We start from the raw sequence: 10,083 nt of genomic DNA, 5'->3' as shown, positions 1-10,083 counted from the left end.
CATTTATGCTTCCTTCCAGTTTTCTCAGTTATAAACAGTGCTGCAGTGAAGCCGAGGACGTTCAAACCCTCTGGCCCAGGAATCCCACCGCTTTGTTAGATATTGCCTTCTTGTCCTGCAAAATGCATGCACCCATTTACACTCTCCTCAGCAGAGCTGGGAGTGGTCAGCTTTTTTCCCCCATTTTTGCCTGTCTAATGAGTGTGGAATATTAGGTCCATTTTGTTTAATTCAGATTACATTGATTAATATGTTTTGAAACCATTGGATGTCCTTTTCTGAGAATCGCCCATTCATATCCTTTGGCCTTTTCCTTTAGAGCTATTTATAAATTCTGGGCCAAATCCTTTCTGGGTTATGTGCATGCCAAACATCTCCTCCAAGTTTAAGATCTGTATTTCCTACTTTGTGTATGATATTTTTAATGTACAAGAGAGTTTTTAAAAAATATTTTAATGTAGTCAGATTTTATCAGTCTTTTCATTTATGGTTTGTGCTTCTGATGTTGTGTTTAAGAAATCTTTTCCCAGCCTGAGGTCATAAAAACATCCTCATTCATTTTCTCCCAAAACTTTTAAAGTCATGCTTCTTCATATGTAGGTCTTTAACACATTTAAATACGGTTTGATGTAGAGATCTAACTTATTTTTTTCCATGTGGATAACCAGTGGTTCAATGCTGCTTGCTGAAAGTCTCTTTCCCCCACTGATTTGCGATGACTTCTGTGCTATACACAAATTTCCACATGTGACTGGGCCAGTTTGTAGACTCTATTCTGTCTCTCCCTGTGCTAAAATCACACTTTCTTATAACTGTGGTTTAATTAAGTCATGTTATCAGGGTGGAGTGAGTGAATCCTTATATGGTGAACTTCCTCCTCAAAATTGTCCTGGCCTTTTTTGCTCTTTGTTCTGTCTCATACAAATTATGATCAACTTGTGAAGCCCAAAAACCTTGTTTGAATCTTAATAGAAATACATTCAATTTATAAATTGCATAAAATTAACATTTTTAGAAATCAGTTCTACAAACCTATCAATATTGTTTTTTTCACTTATTTAGATCTTCAAGATTTTTAAAAATTTCATACATAAAGGTTTTTCACATCTTTTGATAGATTTATTCCTAGATACCTTTATATTTTTGGTTATTTTCACATATGTTTTCTAAATTACATTTTTCTAGGTATGTGTAGCCAGTGAATAAAAATGTACTTTCTTATTAAAAATATGTTTTTACTCTCCATTTAGGTACTTCTTTAATCATGAATTATTTAGAAAGGGTTTAAACAGATTTTTTCCCCAAATATATGGTTTGGTTTTAATTTTTTTAAATTGATTATATATATTTGTGGGGTACAGAATAGAGTATCAATGTATGTGCACTGTATTGGTGTGATCAATACATGTGTACAATACGTGGCAATCAAATCAGGATAATTAGTATACTCATGTTTACAAAATATAATCAATCTTTGTGACCCTTAATTAGTTTCTCGCCAAGCCCCTCCCACTTCCCCTTTCCCACCTCTAATAGGTTTGGTTTTAATTGTTGCTCCTGGTGACTAACAGTTGAGGATGCTTAAGAATGCAGTCTGTATGATTCTTTGCTGCAATCAGGAATTGTCTGTGACTTTGTGGTATCTGTATCATGCGTCCTTAGAAAGAATGTGCATTTCTACATTGTCTTTCTGATCAAGTTTGCTCACTGTGTTGTTCAGATCTTCTATATCCTTTCTTTTGTCATCATAAACTATCAATTACTGAAAGAACTGAAAGAAATGTTTTAAATTATCCCCCATGACTATAAAACCGTCCATGTATCCTTGAAATTCTGTCAATTTTTTGCTTCCTATAACTTGATGCTATGTTTTAGGTGCCTGTAAGTTATAATTATATCTTTCACAGTGAATTGTTCCTTTTTTATTTTCATTTGGTGGCTCGTTTTTCTAATATTCCTTTTTGCTTGAAAGACAACCTTGTCTGCTCTTAATATAACCACACCACTTTCTTTGGGTTAACATTTTCCTGGTATTTTCCATACTTTTACATGAAACATTTCCTTGCCCTTTAAGTTCTAAATGTGTCCTTTTTAAAAAAACGTATAGTTAGATATATGTAACCTAATACTACTGACAATCTCTCTGAGAGTTTAATTTTACTTATTTTCTGAATTCTGCTATATTTCTATGTAATTCTATTCATCTTGTTTCATGCTTTATATTTAACCCGATTTTTCTGTTTCTTTTTTTTCTTTCTATTTTATTGATCAATCTTTATTGATCAATTTTTTATTCAATGCTGTTCTATCTACTGGCCTGAAAGTGATCCATACTATTTGTCTTCTTATGTGATTACCTTTACATAATTTTAATAAACATAAATGATTTAATAAATCCTAAAGTTGATCAGTATTGCCATCCTTCTCCCCAAAATGCTTCAATGCCCAGACTCAGCCCATCTCCGCCCATCTTACATATTATTGTGACCAATACTTTTGTTCCACCTTGTTTTTAAACTTCTCAGTCAGTCTTTTTTGTATATTAAATACTTGTTCAAATTTATCTAATATCACACATCTCACTGCTTCTTTTTGCAATTTTTTCTGATGTATTTCCTTGAATAATTCTTTTAGCAAACATCTTTTAGTGGCAAATGTTTTCAGTTGTTGTCTGGATATGTTTATTTTGCCCATATTGTTGAAAGATAGTTTAGTCGTAATATAAATTGACAGTTTTTTTTTCTCTCAGCACTCTCAGTGTATTATTCCATTGTCTTCTGGCTTCTATTGTTGCTGTTGCAAAGTTCTGGACAGTCTGATGGTCATTCCTTCATAGGCAATGGTGTTTTATCTATTAGTACTTTTAAGATCTTGGCGCCTTTATACTTGGTCTTGTTTTGGTTACGATGTGTTGTATCTAGTAGAAGAGTTTACATTATCTAATCTGCAGGGGTTCATAATTTTCATCAGTTTAGGAAAATTCCCATTTATTACTTCTCGAAATATTGTCTCACCTCCACTCTCTGTATTGTTTTCTTCTGGAACCTAATGTATGTGCATTCAACCTTCCCGTCCCACACTCCATGTCAGTAAGTCCCTCTTCCACATGTTCGATCTCTTCATCTCTCTGCACAGTTTTCCGAATAGTCCTCAGATCTATCTTTCCATTCACTAGATATTTATTCAGTGATATGTAATCTTTGGTTTAACCTATTAAGTTTTAAATTGAAACAATTTTTTTTTAGTTTCTGAGCTCCATTTTATTTCTTGTTTAACTTAATCTGGTCTTTTTTGATGGTGTCTTATTCCTTTATTATGTTTTTATTACTACTTTTTTTACTTTTATCATTTTAAACATGCTTATTTTATAATCTGATAATTATATATTATCTGAAGTTGTTGGGGTTTTAATATTGCTTTTTGTTTGGTTTGCTTACTCTTGGTTTTTATAGATAGTTTTTTCGTGTGTTTGGTAATTTTTAATTGTAAATTCATCTTTAGCTGGGACTTCATATGGGGAAGGTCTGGGATGAGGGTGTGCCCTCCCAGAGAAGTTTTATGTTTGTTTTAATGAGATACCTCAAGGATATTACCAGTCTATGATGGTATTTTATATTAGTTTCTTGGTGGGGTATGTCCTAGACCACTCTAGTAATATAAATTAAAATATCACATCCATGTGAGGTCATACATTTGATTATGAATTTTAAGGGTAGCCTTTTCTTTTTCTTTTTTTTTTAAATAAGCCTCTTTGCCATCTCCCTATGTGAGTAGGCCATTGTTTTTAGTTCATCTTACGCTGGGGTCTCAGTTTCAATTTTCTACTCTCCTGGAGCCCAGGGCTTCTCTGTGTGGCTGATGGTCATTAAAGCCTAAGCTCCTGATGTCCAAGCTGATTCCCAAGCCTGGTCACTGCCCTCTTCCCACCTGCTCCCAGCGGCCCCAGGGTCAGCCCATGATGGTTCTCAGTTCTGTCTTTATTGTTGATCCTTCAGATTTCCCTTACTTTCTTGCAGGTATAGCTACGCATTTGTTGGACTTCATTCTTCATCTCTAGAAATTTGCAATAAGTATTTTTCATAATACACGGAAACCCATATTGTTGAAAATAGAAGTATCCAATCTACTACTCAATCACCTACAATTGTGACTTTACAGCAACCCCGTCTTAACCCACAGATGTGCCAAAGTCGATTCTCACACTTGTTGGGTTCTTCCTCATGTTCTGAATAGTCCCTCATACTGAGTACAGCATATTTCTTATGACCATTTGCGGGTTCAGACCACATTGTAATAAAAAACCAGAGAGTATTTCACAGTTGTCCAGAGTATGTCACTGAACTGGGAGCAGACGTGATAAAACAACAGCTCCAAGTCCTCACCCGGGGTCTTTCTTGAGTGCCTGAGAGGAGTTTACAGATGGGTTGATCTTTTCTTTCACAGGAAAGGGAATGGAAAAGTAAACATGAAGGAGGTGTTTCTCCTCTTCTGAAAACCACTAGTTGTCACCTTTGTGCTCTTCTGCTTTTTACTATAAAAAGAGAAAAACCCAAAATTATTAGAAAACACAGTGTTTACACATTCTTACTGCCAAGGGCAAGCATTTGTTAACCTTGGGCAAAAGACAAAGCTAGCCAGTGCCCTCTGTCTCTTCTGTGGGCCCTCAGACCCTCCTGTTTCTTACCTCAGGAATGGGGCTTCCTCCTTTTATTTCTCTTAGAGACCGTATCAGTGGGGCATGTCATGACTTTTTGAACTTGGACATTGGAGAACCTGGTCCGAGTTTGGAGGGCAGGGGAGAAAGTTCTAGAATGTTCTCCTCACCTACCCCTCCCAAGGCAGGGGCTTGGGGGGTGGGGAGATGGGCATGCAGAGAAGGAAGTTTTATTCAGGAAGTTCACTATTAAACGTTTGCCAAGCAGCATGTAAGTGGTACATAGAAGACTGTTCTCAGAGAATACTGCTTCTTCGAGTGGACCTTGCCTGCCTCTCAGTTCTGCACAATTTCTCTCTGAAGGTCTGAGGTGGGGGTGAAGGGTGGAGCATGCCAGGGGTGGAGGGCAGTTCCACGTGGAGGGAGGGAATTCGTGAGGGGAGGGTTCAGGGAAGAAGGAGCTAGAATATAAGGAGAAAGAGGAAATGAGAGTGAGGTATGCCCTTTAGGAGAAAGTCCCGCGGGAGGGGCTGGTGAACACATTTCTGGGTATCATCCTGAGACAACGTCAAATGCTGGGCACGTCTTAAATACACGGAAAGAGGCTTGCGATGGCCGGGAAGGGCTCCTCTGATGACTGAGGCCAGTGGATGGGGGCAGAGCCCACGGTTACTGCCCTGTGCACCCATCGCTCTCCCCAGCTTCTCGGCCCAGGCTGATGACCTGAAGGAGGAGGAAGCCCTAGAAAAGGGGAAAGCAGGGCTCCCCTGTGCCCCAAGCATGCCTTCTGAGCCTCCTTTTCAGAGAAGGGCTTTTGAGTGGAAAAAATGCACTGCACCTGGTCCTGTGCCAAATCCACCACAGCAGCTGCCACTGCGGGGCCCTTGCAGACTCCGGCTCTGTGGCCAGCACCTTCTGGCCGCACGTGGACAGCTCTCTCCACTGGCCCTCCCACAGCCCTTCCAGAACATGCTCCAGCACTCACGCCTTCCCAGCCTCACCGCCTGAGCCCCCCAGGGCTCTGATGACCACTGACCGGCTGAAAGGGAAGCCCAGCATGCCAACATGTAAACTACGGCTTTTAATAAAATTTCCCCACTAGGTTTTTCCCTAAGGGCTGCTTCTTCGTCACCCTGTACTTTCCAGCTATGGGCTGCTTTGTTCACCTAATGAACCAAATAAATAGAAATAACTCATTTCCTGTCCTTTCTTTTTTGCTTTCTTTTTTTTTCTCCGAGAAACCAGATGCATTGAGAGACGCTGCTCGTCCTCTGGGAAGGAGGAAAGAGGCAGGGGAGATGATTCCTGTGTTGAACAGGAGGAAGAAACCACACAACCGAGCAAGCTGCGCAAAACAAAATACAGAGCAACTGGTCTCGGGCTCGGTCTGAGGCACGCCGGAGGAAAGGCGTCCCTGTTCCCTGGCTTTCCCACAGGCACAGCACGGCCCTCCAAGGGCCACGTGAAGAAAACCTTCCACAGGATGAATTCCTTGCATGACAGTAACATCTATGCCGCCAGAGTCCCCTTGTCTATGTGCTTCTTGCTGCATCTTTGGGCTTGCTTGTCCCTCTTTCTAGAACCTTGTCCTGAATCACAGCCCCACTTCCTCCTCGAATTCATTCAAGTCTGTTCAAATGTCACCTTTCCAGCGGAGTCTGTCTTCACCACTCTGTATATAAGATGTAACGGCCACCTCCCTTCACGTTGCATTACTTTCCCCACGGTACTTCTCCCAACCTGACATATTTGTCTCACACATCTGTCCTCTTATTTCTATTTTGTCTTCTCCACTAGAATTCAAGGCTGTGTCTTATTCACTCCTTTTAGACTCAGGTTCTAGAATAGCATTGTGCACACAGTAGGTGCTCAATAAATGGCGAACAGACGAATAAATAAAGATGTCCTTGAGAGGGATGTTGTGGCAATTTGTATTGTCAGATTCCATTGTCATCCCTCCTTGTTTCCAGCTGTTAGGCCGATGGAAAGTCAAGGAACAGTCTACACAAGACTCCCCTCACTTCCAGTATCAGTTGATGTTTGACGGTGAAGCCCTGTAAGAGTGTCTTTAATACGTTTCTCCTGTTTTTTCAGCCTCCACAAACTTAAGGGTTAAGAGCAAAAGCTGAGTCTCCCTCCTGTTCTCCTCTTTTCCTAATCAACCTTTTTAAACAAAGGCTTTCCAAAGAAAGGCCAAGCTGACTATCAACCTATACTATCGCCTAGAAAAGATCATATTAGATATGCACATTAGTCAAGAGTCTGAGTCAGCTACTCTAAAGTTCCAATGATGCTTGGCTAAGGTCGTTGTCTTTCAGGTTTCCAGCTTTGAGATAATGTCGGGGACTTAAGGCTCACCAGACCACTGACCACAGACCCCGTGACATTAGGGAACCCTGTTCATCTTGGAATCCCGACCTCCAACTCAAGCTACCTGCAGACCCCATGATCCCCCCTTCACTACCTCCCTGCATGTACATGCATTTTTTTCTTCCCTTTTAAAAACCTTAAACATTAGTCAGTTGAGGAGGCGGACTGACACTGCTACTCTGTTGAACTGTTCTCCCAGCTGGCCATAAACAAAATCCTTCTTCCTGGCTCTATTTTTTATCTGATTGGCTCTTGGTGCAACCAGCAACTGAACTCAATTAGATTTTTTTGGTTTGGTTACACGGGGTTCCCCAAACCACCCTCAGTTTTGATAATTCACTGAAAAGACTCACAGAAGTCACTGAAAGCTGTTTTACTCATGGTTGCAGTTTATTACAGAGAGAGGATACAGAGTAAAACCAGCCAAGGAAGATTTGTGCAGTACAGAGTCCAGGAGGGGTCCACACATGGAGCTTCCAGGTGTCCTCCACCTGTGGAGTCTGGACAGTGTTACCCCCACCAGCCATGTTTGGGTGACAATATGCATGGAATAATGCCAGCCAGAGAAGCTCACTGAGCCTTCGTGTCCAGAGTTTTTATTGAGGCTGTTGACATACTACCCCCATGGATGACCTTTAGTCTCTAGTCCCTCCAAAGGCAGAACTGATAGCACTACTTCCACCAAAAGCTTCCATCATAAATCAGATTGTTAAATTGTCAAGTGGCAAAGGCCCTCAGACAAAGACCTTTCTCTCAGGCATGACATTCCAAGGGCCTGGGGATCACCTCCTGGTAGCCACGGGTGAAGGCCAGATCTGTCTTGGGGTAAAGTTAATTCTTCACTACACACATGCCTTGTAACTTTGCCTTGTCCTTAAGCTGTGGGTGGAAATGCTGCCCCACCTCTTGACCTTGGATTTGGAAGTGTGACTTGTTGGCCATAGAATGAGGCAGAAATCAAGGTGCACCAATTCCACTTTCTCTCTTGCACATCTGCCATCACCATGAAAAGAAAATGTCCAGGCTAGCCCACTCGTCTCAGAGAGAAAATCAGAAACACATGGAGCAAAGCTACCACTCCTTGTCCCCGCAGTCTGAGACCAGCCTGGGGCTGACCTTCATCCCATGGGCTGACCACTTGAACTACATAAATGCCTTCTGTCATACACTCATCAGATTTTATGATTGGTTTTTAAGTGGCCTTATTGTGGGCATAGTTAACTGATAGAGATATCAAAGCCTTAAGGACCATTTATATTTTCTGTGAGTTTGTTGGTCCAATTAGAGCTCCTTTGGTTGCCATTGAAACAGAGTAGCTTGAGGAAATGGGCACGAGTTGACAAAATTTGGATGGAGGCAAGTGATGTAATTAGAGAGGAAGCTTGGAAGGTCAAAAGCAGAAACTACAAACATAGATACCTACAGGGCCAGGAAGGTAACGTGAGTGAATAAAGAGAGCCAGTTACCTGACAGTAAAAGTGGCCTATGTGAGAAGGGAAGCAATAGGGAGTAGTGGGGACTATGGCAAAGAGCAGTGACCACTTAGCTCCAGTCGATTGTTGCTAATGTGAAAATGTTAACCCAATATTGTCAAGCTTTTTAAGGTTTTGTTTGTTTTTTTTCACAGAAGCTGAAAATTTAGATATATGAAATCTCTTAAATGATGCAAGTGAGTGATATTTGTTCAAAACACTGTGCAAGATAAACCAAACACACCTGTGGCTTTGGTGTGCAACCTCTCATTTATGTCATGATGTGCAACATCTGCTGGCAGCAGATTTGTCTGGGACCCTAAGGAGAGAATCCTTGATGACCTGGGTCAGCATGAGGTGACCAGTCGCCTCATGTGGGGCTAGGTGACAGGTTCCAGCTGAGAGAGGAAAAATCATGCTAAGAGGAGAGAAGACATAACAAGTGGATGCCAAGGACAAACTTTTCCACCATTATCTGGCCCACGGGCATTCCCATCACAGCTTAACAGGAGCCACTTAAGGGTTACAAAGGGATTCATTAACATTTTTCTTCTTCAGGGGTATAACACCCATAATCATCAGGAAGGGCATAAAGCTTCTGTCTTCATCATTTATGTACATAGCCTTCTGTTGGATGCTGGGGAATGTTTCAGGAACCGCAGATGACACCAGCAGCAGCACGGCAGGAATGGTCTTTGCGTGGGCCAAGGCGAAACGTGCTAGCCTGGCCCCACACCAGCTCACCCCCACTAGGCACTGCCCCAAACACTGACCCTCTGCCATGCCTCTGTGTTTGCAGAATTTTGCTCTTCAAAACAGAGAAGTGAGAAGGGGGCTTTTTGTCTCTTTGTAACCACAAGCTATGGACATGAGCACACACTCCTTTTTTCAACATGGAATTGAGCTGTAGACACCGTAGAGCTGTCAGTGAGTCCTACGACAGCCTTTCAGGGCATTTGCTCTCCGGTGCTGGGTCCCGATGTCGACCTCCCCCTGCTCTCCATGTGAAAGAAGCATTATTCCAGAGACAAGTCATTTGTGAGCTGCTGATACTTGTTTAGTGCCAGATGGTGCTTGCTTTTTCTCATCTCATTGCAGCATGTAGCCCTGGGGACATGGCATATGATGGTTCTGAGGGAGGCCAGGAAAAATCTCCCCCACCCGAACAGACCTAGAGCAGCTGCTGGAAGGACGAGTGGAGTTGGCAGAGCGTTTGTCTCTAATTGTGACGGTGGCCAGGCTGCTCCATGCACAAACACATCTAAGGTTGTTTGAGGGCTATATTTTCCAGAACTTATATCAACGGTGCCACAGAAAGCACATTCTACTAGTACCAGAAAGAGAAAATACAATTACATCTACTGAGTGATACTTACAGACATATATATCACACCATTTAATCCTTATGATAATTCTAATGGGTGATATATTTTTTATTTTTATTTTTAATTTTATTTTATTTTGTCAATAGACAATGTGGTTGATTATTGTGGCCCATTACCAAAACGTCCCTTCCCCCCACCCCCCTCCCTCCCAACAAGCTCATAACTGTTCGCTTGTTTTATCAACTTCAAGGAATTGTAATTG

This window comes from Cynocephalus volans, chromosome 5 (assembly GCF_027409185.1).
Source record: "Cynocephalus volans isolate mCynVol1 chromosome 5, mCynVol1.pri, whole genome shotgun sequence".
Classification (NCBI taxonomy): Eukaryota; Metazoa; Chordata; class Mammalia; order Dermoptera; family Cynocephalidae; genus Cynocephalus; species Cynocephalus volans.
This window is presented reverse-complemented; position numbering follows the sequence as displayed.